The sequence below is a fragment of the Rhinolophus sinicus genome, chromosome 11 (assembly GCF_057876585.1).
Source record: "Rhinolophus sinicus isolate RSI-liver-muscle chromosome 11, RSI-T2T, whole genome shotgun sequence".
Lineage (NCBI taxonomy): Eukaryota > Metazoa > Chordata > Mammalia > Chiroptera > Rhinolophidae > Rhinolophus > Rhinolophus sinicus.
Genome location: NC_142511.1, coordinates 2,931,173 through 2,947,646, shown reverse-complemented (window position 1 = coordinate 2,947,646; position 16,474 = coordinate 2,931,173). Strand labels below are relative to the sequence as shown.

The following is a 16,474-nucleotide window of genomic DNA, read 5'->3' as shown; positions in this document are numbered from 1 at the left end:
TTCTGAACGGGCCTGGTGGCGGTGAGTCCTAGGAAAGAGCTTCCTCTGGCCAGTGCCCTCTCCAAGGCTGGCTGGTCATGACTGAGGCGTAACAGGGTCTTCCCTCACACTCTCTCCATCGTTTCGGTGCCGCTCAGACCCACCTCTGCATGAACGCCTTTGCAGCCCACCCCACCCCGAAGAGTCCCTCCCTTCACTGAGCTCCCGAGGCATTCGGCGTCTGCCCTTCTCGGCGGACAGTGAGAATGTGGGTTCTGGAGTCACATGTACTGGGTTGTGTGGACTTTCTAGCTGTGTGTCCTTGGGGGCAGATAGAGGTTCCCTGGATCTGGGGCTCTCCATCTGTTTAACATGGGTCATGACCTCTACCTCAGAGGGGTTTGTGAGGGACAAACTCAGCAATGCACAGAAAGGGCCGGGCTTGGTGGTCAGCACTGAGGGCTTGACCTGGACCCACTCCTCCCATCCCCGCGTGGTCCTGTCATGGACTGCTGAGTCCCCTCGCCACCCAGCTCTTGTCTGACTAATTAACTTTTCACATAGTCACACTCTGCTTTTTCAGCGGAAAGGCTCTTGAGGCAAGGCCCCCAGTATTCATTTCTGTGCTCCCTCGATGCCTAAAGTACTGACCACGGGTCTTCCTCGAGTGAAATCCAGTCTTTAACAGTGGTTGGCAAACATTGTCTCCAAAGGATCAGAGAGTAGACATCTTAGTCCTTGTAGGCCATGTGGTCCCTTTCCAAATGACCCAGCTCTGCGAATGTAGCACAAAAGCTGCCATGGTAACTGGGGAGTGTGGTGACATTCCTGTATTGACAAAACAGGCAGCTGCCCAGAGTTGGCAACCCCTGGTTAAGAGCATTGGGACTGGAAGTCAGAAGCGTGGGTCCAAGTCTACGTCCACAGATTCTTATGCCCGGTTTTCCATCTATGCATCTGTAAATGTCTGTGCATCTCTGCCTGTTCCCATCCCACAGCCCCAGGGGGACACCCGAGGTGCCCTCCTTAGGCAGGCGCACAGCTGGAGCGGGGGGTTGGCTTCAATGAGCGAATAGTACAGGTGCCAAACTTGAGACAAAAATGGCACACATTGTGTGTGTGGGGGGAAGGGAGCTTCTTCCCCCCCAAAGGGGCATACCCCTCTCTCTAACGTGAGATGGAAACCCCATGTGATTTGGCTGGCCTGAGTGATAAAAGCATTTGTGATTATTCTCTGATTTACTCTGTTCATGGAGAGTTTCGTCATAGAACTTTCTATTCTCAGGACCTCACCTCTCTCACAACACGTAGCTCATTCGTCCTCGGAACAATTCTGCCCTCATAACAAGCCTTTACAGGCAACAGGGGGGCAATTAGAAGAAACTGTGTGTGTGTTGCAATTGTTAGCAGTGCTTTGCAATCAGCAGATCAAAGTCAGTTCACCGCACACATATGTGTACAGTCCAGCTCGCTCGTTCATACCAGAAGCTCAGGGGATAATGGAACAGTGGCATTTTCTTTTTTCTTTATTTAAGATTTTATTGGGGAAGGAGAACAGGATTTTATTGGGGAACAGTGTGTATTTCCAGGACTTTTTTTTTTTTCTTCCAAGTCAAGTTGTTGTCCTTTCAATCTTAGTTCAGCTTCAAGTTGTTGTCCTTTCAGTCTTAGCTGTGGAGGGCGCAGCTCAGCTCCAGGTCCAGTTGCCGTTACTAGTTGCAGGGGGCACAGCCCACCATCCCTTGCGGGAGTCGAACCGGCAACCTTGTGGTTGAGAGGATGCACTCCAACCAACTGAGCCATCCGGGAGCTCAGTGGCAGCTCAGCTCAAGGTGCCATGTTCAATCTTTAGTTGCAGGGGGTGCTGCCCAGCATCCCTTGCGGGATTTGAGGAATTGAACTGGCAACCTTGTGGTGGAGAGCCCACTGGCCCATGTGGGAATCGAACCGGCAGCCTTCAGAATTAGGAGCATGGAGCTCTAACCGCCTGAGCCACCGGGCCGGCTGGCATTTTCTATTTCAAACTTTATTTTCTTATCACGCTTGACATTGTGCTGATTTTTGAAAGTAAACATCCAGCATCCTGTTAAGGGAGGATAAAAACATGAGAATTAAAAAGCAGTAAGAGTCTGGCTCGAAGTGGCAAGAATTATTGTAGGGCAATGAAGCATCAGGTGTTGTCATGAGCTCGTCACTCGGAAAATGGAAAGCTGCATCGTAAACATTGTCTGCGTGACCATCGTGAGCCCTCTGGTTGTCATGGGAGGTGTTGTCCTCTCAGAAGCCACCATCTTCTGTGGCTCATGAGTAAAGCAATGTGGATTCAACGTTTCCATTTCACGGGATAGAGAGTATTTCCTCCAGGGCCATGTAAGAAATAGTGTATCACCCAGGAGAAACTTACAGAGGTGGCCGTCATGTGGGAAAGCCAAACACAGAGAAATCCTCATGCCCCACGGAGAAGCCCCCTGTGTGTGGTCATCCTCATGTGAGTGGTCAGATCACACCTCGTGGCTTTGCCAAGTGCTTTTATGTCAATCACTTTGTGGAAAAAATCCAGAGCCTTTCCAGAGTGTGGGTATAGCTCCTTTTACTGAAAGAGAAGGTTAAGTGTTTGTCGAGATTAGTTAATGGTAGACTTGGAATTTGAATTCCACTCTCTCTTCTGGATCCAAATCCAAGCTCTCCTCCTACGCAGTGGCACATGGGCAGGGCATGTCTACACCTGTGGCCTGGGGAGAGGGGGGTGCCGTGCAGTGGGGGCCAGTAGCCTCATAGAAGAGAACACACTCAACTGAAATCTGCATGTGACCTCCCATTATTACACACACCTTTTCATGTCCTTTTTGTTTTCCACTTCGAGGTGAAATTTTCCATTCCTGATTTTAACCCAAAGAAAGGCTAAGTAAATTCCATGAACCACTCTTGAATAAGGCAAACTATAAAAAATACACAGTGACCCCTGACGAGCCCAGCAGGCAGTAGACAGCTGTGGTCACAGCCAACTCTTGTACAGTTTAACCCTAGTGACATTTCCCAGAAATAATAGCTGCTCTTTCTGATATCGATTATCTCCAGTTGTGTCAAATCCCTTCTGCCTGAGTGCGTGGAGCAGGGTTTCTCAGCCTCTGCATTATGATATTTGAGTCTGGATGGTTCTTTGCTGTGGGGGGGCCAGTCCTGTGCATTGTAGGAGATTTAGCAGCATCTCTGACCTCTACTCGCTAGATGCCCATAGCACCTCTAAGGTGTGACCACCCAAATGTCTTTAGTGGTTGCCAAAATCCTATGGGGAAAGTTTACTCCGGGTAGAGAACCCCTGGAGGGGCAGCATTTTTGTTGGTCAGTCACTCAGTGATGGATTCTGCCATGACGGGCAATCCAGTCTGGCTTCAAGTTGACCAGCACACAACGGATCCATTGCGATCCCTTCCCCCAGTATTAGCTGAAATGATGGTCTCAGGGCTGCCCTGCAAGCATGGGTTTTGGAATGGCTCTTGCCAAAGAGAACAGCTGGAAACCAAGGAAAGCAGCCACTTGACACTGGGTGTCCACGTTGGCAGGTACCCCCTTCTGTCTTCCATCTGCATTTCCGTCTAGACCGTGGGATTGAGGGAGGTCAGTTTCAGCAGGAAATGGAAAGAATACCGATTTATGCGGTGACCAGACGGAAATTGAAATTCTGTCTTTATCCCTACGTAGCTCTGTGACCCCGGTCAAATGACTAGACGTCTCTGAAACTCTTCTCCTTTGTAGAATGAAGGTAACTCTACCTACCTTGAAGAGTTGGGAGAATTCCTGATAATGTGTATAAAGGACCAGAAGGGGCTAAGCATGTGGCAGCTGTGTAATGTTTTCAGTTGCTACAAATCATGAAAGAATAAATGCCTGAATAGATAAGTTGACATGCCAGATGGAGTGCCTGAGGCATCTCCGTGGGAAACACCAGTGGCCGTGTCCCTCTGCGGTTGATCGAAGGGTCTTCTGATAATCACCAACGCCTGGGCTCATCTCCAGCTCTCTCGAGGCCCTCTCAACCTGGCCTCACTCCAGTGTCCCTGCTTCTCTGACTCTTGATGGACCTGGGCCTTCCCGAACAGAAGGTTGGAAAGGTGTGGACTCAGGTAGAAAGACGCCAAAGCATTGTTGTTTCAGCAGCTGATCTGTACTGGGGCATGAAAAACAACCAGAGTTACTGAGCAACAGACCGGTAGAAATAGGAAGCGACAGGGATGATTGGAAGACCCTGCTTGATGCGAGTCGCACAGAAGCCGCTGCCTTGGCAAGCGCTGGGGGAGAAGCTAAAGGACCGGAAGGGTGGCAGACAGCTGCCCCAGTCCAGGACCCCAAGGCTAAGCTATGGACACCCATTGCCCCTCTGCAGCAGGGTGCATGGCAGACATGAAGGGGAAAGGGCCAGACCCTCAGTAGAATATTTGGCCAGGACAGCCCTCGGTAAAGCGACGATAGAGGCTTTTCCAGCACCATCACTCTTCCCCTTCTGCAGCATGGCTCTGTGCGTCCTGAAGGACCTGGGAGATCCCTTTTGTCCCAATCCCTTTATTTCTCTGGCCCTGAGAAAGGAGGGAGCAGAACCACAAAGCGAGTGGCAGAGCCAGAATACGCTGTAGGTGGCTTTCAGGTCTTGGCAGGGACGGGTGCCCCTTATAGAGGGGGTTCTAAGTTTGGAGAGTACGTGGTTCTAGTCTGTACCCGGGACTGGCTCTCAGCTTGGTGCTCTTTCTGTCAGGCCAGGATACCGCTCTCATAAGACCTCTGTCTCCTTTTCACTCGAAACTCTAGGTCCTAGGATAACAGGTATCCAGAGATCGGTACTCTTTCCAAATGAAATAGCAGTAACATTTACAATCTTTGTGTCCTTACTTGTTTAATGCTGCCCCCCAGAGCAGTAATGTACAACCAAGAAAGTTTCCCCTGTTCTCAAATACTAAAGAAAATGAGAAAAGGCAAACGGTGACCCGGGAGTCAGCCATTCCACTGCACCACACTTCAAATGGGGTGGATTTCGTTTTCTGCTTTTTGAACCTAAAACACACACACTTTCAAAGATACTATTTTCCACGTTTTAATGATCACAAGGTCACAGCATGCTTCTTGTGGAATACACGGAAACATAAAAAAGGAACAAAGAGAAAACAGAAATCAGTTTTTAAAATTCTGCCACCAAGACTCATTAGCACGCCTGTGCTTCTGGGTTTGAGCGTGTGCCTCTGGTTCTGTAACTGTGTTTTCACTTAACGCTCCATCTTGGCCACCTTGCCCTGTTGTTAAATATTTCATCTACATTTTTGGGCCTACAGGGCACCCTATTTTATTCTACCACGGCTTATTGCTGGGCCTTTAGACAGGTTCGCATTTGGACGCGTTATGACTAGTGCTGTTGCAGACATTTCTGTGTATATATCTGTGTCCACCATGGGGTGATTTCCTTGGAACAAATTCCTGGCAGTAGAGTTGTGAGGAGGGTCTCCCATGTCATTCCTCTTGGGCATTTACGATGGTGACAGAAGACCTCAGAGGGCACAGGGCTCTCATCGCAGGAAACGCAGGGAGGCCGTTTAGGAACAAATCTCCACCTTCTAGACTCTCGTCTTGCCTCCTGGGGTCCCTGGTCGTGCTTCGTCCTCCTCCCGCCCCCTGCCCACCTCTCAGGCCCATCCAGGGAGCCCTGCTCCTCCGCTGGCCTTGCTAATTTCTCTCTGATCCCAGCGCCTCCGAGATCCAGCTGCTTCTTCCTCGGTTCCTTCTTCCTTCTCCCTGCCTTGCTCTGTGGAGGGAGTCAGACTCTCCAGAGGCTCGAGATTCAGGACCAAAGAGATGCAAACCTCATCGCTTTAGGATATAGTGACAAACTATTGCTTTTGAGTGGACCTGGGGCTAGGCAGGCCCAAGTAGTGACCAGGGCAGAAGGATGGACAGGGAGTGGGGGTGTACACAGGGCTCCCCTGAGCCTCTACAGCACGTGCGGGCCCAGCGCAGGGGCAGCAGTCAGAGACTGAGAGATGGCGTCAAGGTCAAGGTCAAGTCCAAGCTCTTTTCTGACATAGTTGTCACTCAGTGGTGTCTTGGATGGGTGGAAACCCCGACCGTTGGGAACACTTCTGTGATGAACAAGTCCCTACCTACCTACCTTCTGCTTTATTCCACAATTCTTGCCATGTAAACGCACACACACACACACACACACACACACACACGACCAAACAAAACAAAACCCACCACTAATGCTGTGCATTCATTTATGTATTCAGCAACTATTTGAGTATCTACTATATTCGAGGAGCAGGGTGACAACTGCCCTCACAACTAGCCTTTAATGAGCAAACTTACCCAGTGCCAAGCTAGAGGCTGAGCACACGCCAGCCATTATTGCAATGATTTCTCCCCCAAATCTGTAAGGTAACAACCCCACGATGTCCCCATTTCACAGATGAAGAAACTTAGGCTCAGAGAGACCATGCAGCTAGCAAGCTGCCCACCTGGGGCTGTCACTTCAAAGCTTGCACCCCTAACCACTACATCATGGTTGGAAACTTTTTCTTTACAGTGGACTTTGAAAGTACCTCTGCAACAGCATGAGAAGGCCTCCAGAATCTCCCAGGGGGCCACCTGGGCCCCAGCCCTCCCTCCTCAGAGTCTGTCCTCCTGCTGTGTCTGAATAGCGGGTCACCAGGTTGCTCTGGGGGTGCAGAGAGGAAGAGCTGAGGTCCAGCCCCAGCCGGGCCAGGCGTCTGAGCTCCCGGAACCTCGGATACCTTTGCTCCAGAGTAAGGCCCTGGAACAGGGCTTTAACCCTCCTTCCAGCTCTGGAAGCCAACGAGGACATGATCTAATGTGATCACGGCCATGGCCCTCGCATTTGGTTTTTGATGAGACCTTCACACTCAGCACCCATTGCTTTAGCAACTCTTTCTGTGTATGCTGGCCTTTGGGGACACACAGTGCAAAACGTGAGGTGATGCTGCTGCCTTCTGAGGGACACGATTAACTCCTGATCTCATCTGACCCTCAAATGATCCAGTGAATGGGTGGGGCAGAGCCCCAGTGCCGCAGAGAAGCAGGACAACCCAGCAACAAGACCACCTGAGAGGTGGGCAGGCTGAGGAGATCACGCCCATATCCTAGATGGGCCAAGAGCAGCCCAGTGAGCTATGCGACCCCCCAAAGTCCTGCTCACACCCCTGTAGAGAAGCCACTGTGTTTACTGAATGCCAAATTCTCAGTCCAACACCGTCTCTAGAGTATTCCAAATGCTGCCCATTCCCCATGTAAAAGGAGAGCATCTAACCATTTCGGAAAGGATGAAACCCTCCCCAGTCCTTTGGCAGAGGCAGTGCTGAGCTCAGCCCAGGGGCTGGCACTTGGCTATGGCCATGCCCAGTAACAGAGGGCACACAGCTTGGCAGAAAGCAGGTCTCATCTACCAGTCATCTCCACCCCACAAGCTCCTTCTGATCCACTTATATCCCCTTCTTGTCCTGCTCCCCTAATAGCTCTGCAGGGACCAGCCCAGATCACCCTAGGACAGTCCCAAGCCATGTCCCCATTTTGCAGCCTAGAGCCGCACAGCTGAGCCCCAGGACAAAAGTCCAGGGTCCCCGAGTCTGCTCCTGCAGACACATGGATTCACCTCCCAGGAGATCTAGCTGTTTGGTGCGTCTGCTGACGCAGGGCCTCACCAGGGTTAAGTGCTTGGTAAATGCGTCCTGGACGAGTTACTGATTCTGGATAAGTAAACCTAGCAGACGCCCCGCTATGGAGAAGGCCTCTAGGACAGGCAGAGTCTCAGAACGGGAAGGCCAGCTCCTGGGTATGGCTGTGCCACTAATGAGCTGAGTGGCCTCAAGCACGCCGCTTGATGTCTCTGATCCTGTTTTCTTCTCGATGTTATGGAAGGCTTGCATGGAAATAATCAGTAAGTTTCCTTCTAGCTCTGGAACTCAGCCGTTCTGAGAAAGGCAGGCAGGAAATAAAGCTACACTGATGTCATGATCGGAGCTTGAGCCCCACGGCCTTCTTCCGCTCCCTGTCAGTCAAACTTCTGCCCCATTCCCTGCCGACACTTTGTCATCAGACCCACTGCTTTAGGACAAGGAAGGGAAGAGAATTTGCAAAAAATACAGCAACACAGTCATGGGTCGGGGCTCTGAAGGGAGAGGGTCAGGTTCAAATCTCTGCTCTGCCATCGTCTAGCTGTGTGACCTTGGGCAGGTTACTTGCCCTCAACATCTCTATCTGTAAAATGGGCACAATAACATCTATCTCATAAGGCTGTTGTGAGGATCCAAAGAGATAACCCATGGGGGTGGCACTGAGAAAGGGCTCCACTGAGTAGCAGTTGTTTCTAATATGCTGATGCTTGCTCTGTGAAGCAGAGAGGGCAAAGATGGAGAAGGGGAGATGGAAAGAATAGAGAAGACAGATTAAGAAAATGGTAGTGGGGGAGAAGACAGGAAAGGCTTGAGGGTGGCAGTGGAATCATTTTCACCTGCTCAAAAGTGGAATAATATAAATGTGTGGACTCCAAAAAGAAACCCTCACCCCTCCCCATCGCCTCTCTCTCTGCCCCCCCTCACCCCCACCCATGGTATCCCAGGAACAACGCCTTGTAGAACAGTGGGGCATGCTCCTCCAGGCTGACACTATCCCGGGTGTCCCGGGACAAGGCTGCCAGCTCAGCATCCATCCCACACACCCACCCCTGGAGGGGTCCCTTTGAGATGGATCTGAATGCTTTCCCACCTCCCACTAGGAGCGAACTATCACTTCCGGAAGGAGGTTTTGGGGAGTAGGGTGTCCCTCACCTGGAGCTCACCCTGGCCGGGGAGGTTGTTTATGATTCGAAGCTGAAGACAACAGCCTACGCGCTAGAAAAGGAAAATTCCCCTCCTTGCTCAGTTAGAGGCTTCAAACGCCCGCTGTTTTCTTGTGTGTGCGTTTTTATTCTTTGTGCATATCAACTTCTACATTTTACAGGCTGTTGCTTACCTTTATCTCTGAAAGCAGCAGGAAAATGTTGGACTCACAAAAGTAAGCACAGGCCAACCAGAGAAGAACAGCTAGAGGCTAGGTCTCCTGCTTTACTCGGTGCTGCAAGGTTAGCCTTTGTGTGGACCAGCAGCCAAGCTCAGGTCTCTCCTCCTCCACCCTCACAAATGCAGATGTGAGCAGATAGGATACTGACCGGGCAGTCTTAATGCCTAGGACGATTTTAATAGTATGTGCTCTAAATCTCCTCACCCCCTTTTTTATTTTGGTAAAAGGCACATCAAATTGACCCTGTTAACCATTTTTAAGTGTGCACTTAGTGGTATAAGTACATTCACATTGTTGTGCAGCCATCACCACCATCTGTCCTCAAAACTCAAACTGAAACTCCACCCCCTTTCACACTAACCCCCCTGCCCGCTCCCCCAGCGCCTGGCACCCAAAACCCATCTACTTTCTATCTCTGAATGTGACATCTCTGGGTGCCTCGTGTAAGTGGAATCATACATACAGTACTGGTCTGTTTGTATCTGGCTTATTTCAAGGCTCATCTACGTCGTAACGTGTGTTAGAATTTCCTTCCTTTGTACAGCTGATAACACTCCCGGAACGTGTGTATCACAGTTTGGTCATCCATTCATGGACGCTTGGGTTGCTTCCACTTCTTGGTTAGTGTGAATAATGCTGCTGTGGACACGGGTGGACAAATATTTCTTCCAGACCCCGCTTTCAATTCTTTTGTCTGTGCACCTAGAAGTGGAATCGCTACATCACATGGGAGTTCTATGTTTAATTTCCTGAGGATTCACTAAATTGTTTTCCATAGCGGCTGCCCCATTTTACATTCTCCCCAATAGTGCACACGTGTTCTCCCTATCCTCACTAACCCTTGTGTTTCTGCTTTCTGGTAATAGCCATTGGAACGATGGTATCGAAAGATTTTTTTTTTAAGGGAAGAAATAACAAAACCAGGATTTCAGCATTTGTAAATATAGAATAAAATGCACATTTTAAATGTGAAAAAGTAATTCAACAAATGAATGATTTTAACGCACAGATAAAGAAAATATAATAACTGCTTTTCTAAGTTCCTTCAGAGATGTCAGAAGGAGGAAAGGGAGAAGGGGAAAATAGATTGGGAGAAGAAAAATTAAGTAAAATGTGGGCGAGATGAGGGGAAAAAGGTGGAAGAGCTTGGAGGGAAATATCTGGAATAACTTTCTGAAATTATGAGGCCACTGGCCTCCCAGGGCCCCCCACCCTCCTGCCGTAGGTCCTGTAAGTATATTTGTTTAAGGGACATTTCTTGCTTCCTGCTGTGTATCTCTCTGCTGGGAGCGACACAAAGATGAGGAAACCACTCTTCCTTACTTGGGCCAGAAAGTGGGCATTTGGCACCAAACCAGGCGGAAAGGCTACCATCTCGCTGGGCCTGGCTGTCCCCACACCTCTGCTCAGGCACACATCAGAGGCAGGGAGCATTCAGTCTCATGTCTCAGCATTTTAAGCCCCTTGTGAAGGAGCAAATACATCACAATTCTTTCTTTTCAGAGAAACGGCCTGTGAGGGGGGAGCGCCAGGCGGGGGCTGCCCTGGGCTTGGGCCCCACAGAGCCCCGCTCCCCTTTGAAAACCCATGTCCCAGGAACCCCTCGGCTTCCTTCCTGCTGTCCAGTCACATCAGTTTACAGATCTCAGAAAAGGAGACCCAAGTCCTGGCCTGTGTCACTCTGCGTTTGTGGCTCTGACATAGCCATTTTCTGGGCAAACACAGCGTCTAGGTGACCAGCAGCCTTTTGCTTCTCTCATCCTTGAATGAGGTCAAACACCCATGGAATCCCACCACCAAAACCGATGAATAGAAAGAAAACTGAACAGAGCCAACTGAGTAGACAGGGCCATGCTGGCACATCAATGCCAGTGTCACCTACTCACAAAGCGGCAGGAAATCTTTAATTAACCTTTTGCTTCCACACACAAAAGCCCAGGGGAGCATTTTATCCCATTTGAATACATATTTTCAAAGAAGGTGACATGGGAGCCCTTTTATTTTTGTTATTGGCGTGCTAATCTAACACCATGTGTATTTTGAACTGTCATACAAGAACACAAAATCTGTCCCTACACACACAGCGGGGAAGGGGAGGAATCATTCTAGGAACCCCCCTTTATCTCTTTTTATTCTGCAGTGAGTGACACATCCCTCTTGGGAAAACGCTGCCCTGGATTTCTATTAGGCTTTTGGAGGCTGTCAAACCTCACAAATCCTTTCTGGGAGCCTCAGGCTTGCCTTTCAAGTTGCCTCTCTGAGGTGTAGGGGAGGCAATGACCTCAGCCTCCCAGGAGGGGCCCACACAGCCCACCCATCCATCAGGCGCCCTGAGGCAGGCCATCTCCCGGAACTGCCCACATCCACACTTCCCTGAGTTTCCACCCAGAGCCACTTGACCTACACCTATGGGAATATGCTTCCCGTACGTGGCACCTGCAGAAAGGGAAATACTTGTTTTGCTCCTTCAGAGAGGGGATCTTTCTTTCTTTTTTTTTTTTTAAAGTCTCATTACCACTATGTCATCTTAGTGATAAAATCATTTAAAAATTTTGTTAGAACATATGATAACATCTTACTGATATGACTGACTCCTGATTTCTACTTTACAAAGCACTCTCCTAGTGTTATATCCTTTGTGCCTCATCGCAAACCCTCGGAAAGAGAGATTGTCACTCCCATTTGACAGAGGGAAACTGAGGCTGTGGGGGAGGGGAGCTGACTGAGTTCCTCCAGGGAACACAGCTTCAAAGTAATACTGTGGGACCTGGACCCACATCCTCTGACTCCCAGCTGGGCACTCCTTCCATGTGGCCGTGCTGTCTCATCATGTCATGAAGACACTCAATGGAAGTGAGATTTGTGACCACTTGGATAGCACTGCCAGGTGTGGTTAGGCTGAGAGCTGGGCAGGGGCTTTTCCTCCACCTCACTCAGGGACGCAGGGCGGCTTGCAGGGCCTGGTGTTAGTGGTCAGAGGCTTTCAAAGGGGGCCGTTTCTGTGCCGACCCTCTCAGCAGGCAGCAGGCCCCACAAGCCAGAGAGAAAGGATGTGGTAGGAGAGCCTGGCCTTGCAGCGTGGGAAACAGATCTCTGTGCCACGGCGGTGCCTGGCACATCGGGACTCTGCCAGCCCACGTGGGTGCTGGACCGGGGCCTGGGCCTCAGGCAGTCTGTGCTCTAGTCCCCGGTCTGCCACTGACCCCTTCCATCTTATTTCTATTTTTGGTTGAACTGTGTGTTCACATAAGCGGTCTCGTGTGACCCCACCACAGCCCCCTGAAGTGGGCCCGTCCCCGGTTTGCTCTGGTGCTCAGAGAGGTTAAGTGACTTGCCCGAGGTCCACGGAACTTCTGCCTCCCTAGGCTGTCTCTCAGGTGACTCAGGCAGGTGGCCCTACTGAATTTGCTTTCTCATATGAAAAATGAGGGGGTTGGTGCAAGAACCAAACCAGTTTCTTGATCTTGCTTTGATGAAAACATGTTTTCTTTCCACTGACTTTCCATGTTGCTCATTTCTCTGGCCTGACGATGCCTCTTCTTCTGCGAGGTCTTGGAGCAGCACAGCTGAGCCCACTGCCCCTCGGAGCATGGGGTGTGTCCTTGCAGGGCTCCGAGGGGCAATGTGGACAGAGAGGCCTCCTGACATTTTCTCTTTGGTTAGTGACCTTCCTGTCACCACCATGGCTTCCTCTCCCCATGCCCGCCCTCCGGCCATGCTGGTCTCCTGTGGGGCTCAGCCACAAGGAAGCGAGAGCAACATTCATCCTGTCCTTGGTGGGAGATGCTTGCGATGAGCCACACTCATCCAAAGGGTCTGTGAGGACGGGGGCTGCAGAGAGGACTGATACGAGCGCTTCCTGAGCCCTGCCCGTCAGGTCCCCTCGCCTGCCCGGGTTGTAACTGCCAAGGAAGCCACACTCACAGAGCATCCTCCCCACGGTGCCTGGCCAGCCAGCACTGCAGCAGGAGGAGTGAGATGGCAGGGAGCGCAGAGGGGTACAAGCAGCTCATGTCCCTAACAATCCACGCCCCAGACTGAGCCTCTGTGTGGCTGTGGGGCTTCACCCTGTGCTGGCAGATGAGGGGGCAGGGGGGAAGGGGCAGGGCCACACAGCAGCACCCTTCGGCCCCTGCCCCCAGCCCCGCCAGGCAGTGGGAGACTTGCGGTGGGCAGTCTCCATGCAGAAAACCTGCTGTTACTGTGGCCAGCCCAGTGGGCAAGCAATCTCTCACGTCTGTCAGAAAGTGGCCGAGGAGGGAAGGGGAATGGCACCTCTCCTCAAACTCAGTTCATGCCCCTAATTTAGAGTTTAGGAGCACAGCTGCCAAGTTCTGTGCAAATGTAAACTACTTCCATTGTCATTGTCACGTCATGCCCCCCACCCCCACCCCATCTGGACTCCAGGAGCAGCTGCTGCACTGCCGGTGATGTGGGCCTTGCTGCCTCACAGAGCAGCTCCTCTACCTACTAGCTGTGTGACCTTGGGCAAGTGACTTAACCTCTCTGAACCTCTGCCTCCTGTCTGTAAAATAAGAGAGTATGGCCAATCTTCCTGAGTGAGCTCTGAGGCATAAATGAGATAAACATTTGCGGCCAGAGCTGGGAATGTAGGGGGTAGTAATAAAAGCTCTCACGTGGGGAAAAACAAGCATGGATGTTTTAAAGGGCAGGGCGACATCCAAGGCTGGTGGAAAAGCGGAGTAAGAGGGGGAGCTAGCTTTAGGGTCTAGGCACTAAATCCCTGGGAGGGGCTTGATTTTCTCCCCCGGGGCCTTATGATTTGTAAGCTAAAGAAGGTTGGTATTAGAATGTTGGTTGGCTGCTCTGTGGGCACAGCTGTGGGGTCACCTGATCAGATTAGATAGCTGAGAAAGGGCCCAAACCAGGAGCCATACAAGGTCTCACCCCAGGCCTCTCTGTCCCCCCATCGTAACTCCTCACCACCCCTGGACTCTGTCCTAACGGGCTGGAGCAGCACGAGCAGCATAAGCCCCCACCCACACCTCCCCTTCCCAGGGTGGGGAAGCTCAATGCTCTCTCCTGGGAGAAGACACAGGCCTTTGGACGTGAGTCCAGAAGGAGTCCTGCATGTCACTCCAGTCATCTGTGGCGCTGGGCACAAGGCCTAGCCTCCGGGGGCTGCTGCAAGCACAGTAGCTGGGTTCCTCTGCCGTCCGGTCACAGCTCCATGCTCTTCAAGGTCACACCTGGCCCAGCCTGCAGGGCCTTTGCTTCTGCTGAGGGCACGAGATGGGGCAGGGATGGCGGGCGAGCAGGGCAGGAATGGGTTTGGAGGTACTTGGAGGAGAGAGACTCACTCCAGCCCAGCCCCGCAGGGGCGAGATGAGACTGAGAACAATCCCGGGGCACAAGCCACAAGTTGGGGCCGTGAGTGCCGTGCAGCCTCTTGGCTGTCAGTGGGGACGGACGTGTCACGGGGAGGACTCACCGGCCTTCTTCTTTGTCATCAGCCCCTGCGGGGGCTCAGTATTTCACGAGCACTGCGGAGAACAAGGGTCCGCTGGTTTTGGGCTCTGAAATGTCACGAGGCAGGAGAAGATGTCATTTTGACCCCAAAGAGGTGGGGGACAGGGCTATCCCCAGTGGGGCAGGGAGGGGGGTTCACGAGCATCCTCAGGACAGAGGATTTTTCACGAGACGCAGAAAGGCCCCAAATTCCTGCTGAGACAGCTCAGAGGGTTGAGCTTCCTTCTGAGAGTTGTCCAGAGGGTGACAAGAGCAGGTCGCCAGGGAGTTTTGGTTGAGAGGCAGGGAAGAGAGGAGGCATGTAGCTTAGGCAGGGATCACACCCGATGAAAGGGACAGGGCACTGTTGCCAAAGGCCTGACTTCCACAGAGGCCTGGGATCCCTCTCAGCACCCAGCACTAGGTTCGCCGTACCCCCCCACCCCCGGCCGCCGTGTGCCTCAGTGTGTCCCTCTGTGAAATGGGCAAACAGGAACTCTTGACCAGTCTCATGGGATTAAGTGATGAACCTGTGATCTCCCTGCTTTTCCTGGAGAAAGAGGGACAGTGGTACCATTTGCTGCATGGCTCCATCTAGAGAATTAGGTATCAATCAATTTACCAAGCTGTGTCTTAAGGCCCCTATACATAGTATTAGATTGTGATTGTATCACAAACTTACTGCATCTGTATTGAGAAACTTATGGTTTCAAAAAGAAATAAGACATTTCCCATAAATTTTTTTCTTTCAACTTCAACCTACATTATGGATGGCAGCAAAACGTGTGTCCCCCTGCACTCACAAAACCCCACCCTTCCTCTACTCCCAACTTTCTCCCCTTTTTGGAAAGCAAATGAGAGAAAATGATTTTCACGTAGGTATAACTTGGACTCCACGTTACATTTTTAGTAGAAGTAAGTTATTTCCAAGTTCTTATATTCTAACTATTGGAAATAACACTTTTCTTTCAACACCACTTAAAAGCCAATGGTCGAGAACCCAAGCACTAGACACCGAGATTCAGGCAATTCCACAACTGTGCTCTGTATAAACCTTATGGTGGATTTAGTCACATGACTTTCACACGTGAAAACAAGCGGCCGGTTAGAGTTTTGTCACAGTACAAAAATTCCCAAGAATGCCTGATAAAAGCCAAGGAAGTATAGCCAACCCCAAGTTAAATAAATTGCTCACCACCAGATAAGCTCAGAAGGAAAATTTAAAAATACTTTTGTATAATTTGATAACAAAAGGATATATGTTATGTGGAAGGAGCATGCATTTTCATGTTTGACGGAAAGCCGAGTGGACCGAAGAGTTAAAAGGTTGGAAAGGTCCTGCTTGATGTGTCCTCTGAAAGTCGTCTCTGTTTCCTTTACAATCACCTGAGAATGTAATTCCAGTCGCCCTGGTCTGCGCACTCCAGAGCCCAGCGTCTGAGGTTTAAGAGGTTCCGAACTAAACTTTTGGAGCTGGGAGAGAACTTGTGTTGACTCGGTGGAGGTCTGAGCAGGAATAACCCTCCAGGAGTCTTGGGGGGCAGGGCTGGGGAGAGGTGGTGGTCTCTGAAAGATGAAATGGCACCAGGAGTGTGCCTGGCTGCCAGAGCTTCTTTGGTATAGTAAAGACGTGTCAACACTTATCCCTAAGTTAACCCTGGCTGCGTTGCTTTTTAGTCCCCTCTCTAAGCTGTCTCGCATTTTCATGCCCCCACTGAGACCTGTGCAGTTCTCCTCCGGGTGGCTCATGCTGGGGAACTCTAAACCAAACATCGAGTGTTCAGAGAGAGTGACAACACTGTTTCTTTCCCTGTGGGGCATGGTTGTGCCTTAACTGCAGGGCTATCCTGACAAATCGCCATTAACGTGCAGGGCCACTGTCTTTTCAGACCCCTTGACGGTCTGCCTGGTGGGTCTGGGCCTCTGCTGGGACTGAGTGTCAGACCCAGTGGCCACTGAGTAACATGGT

The 16,474-nt window shown here is 51.0% G+C and overlaps 1 protein-coding gene across 1 annotated transcript in view; it reads left to right on the top strand.

Annotated features, from left to right (window-relative positions):
- CD247 (CD247 molecule) overlaps positions 1 to 16,474 on the top strand; it is a 69,184-nt gene that overhangs the window by 15,392 nt on the left and 37,318 nt on the right. The gene's annotated exons all lie outside the window — the stretch shown is intronic.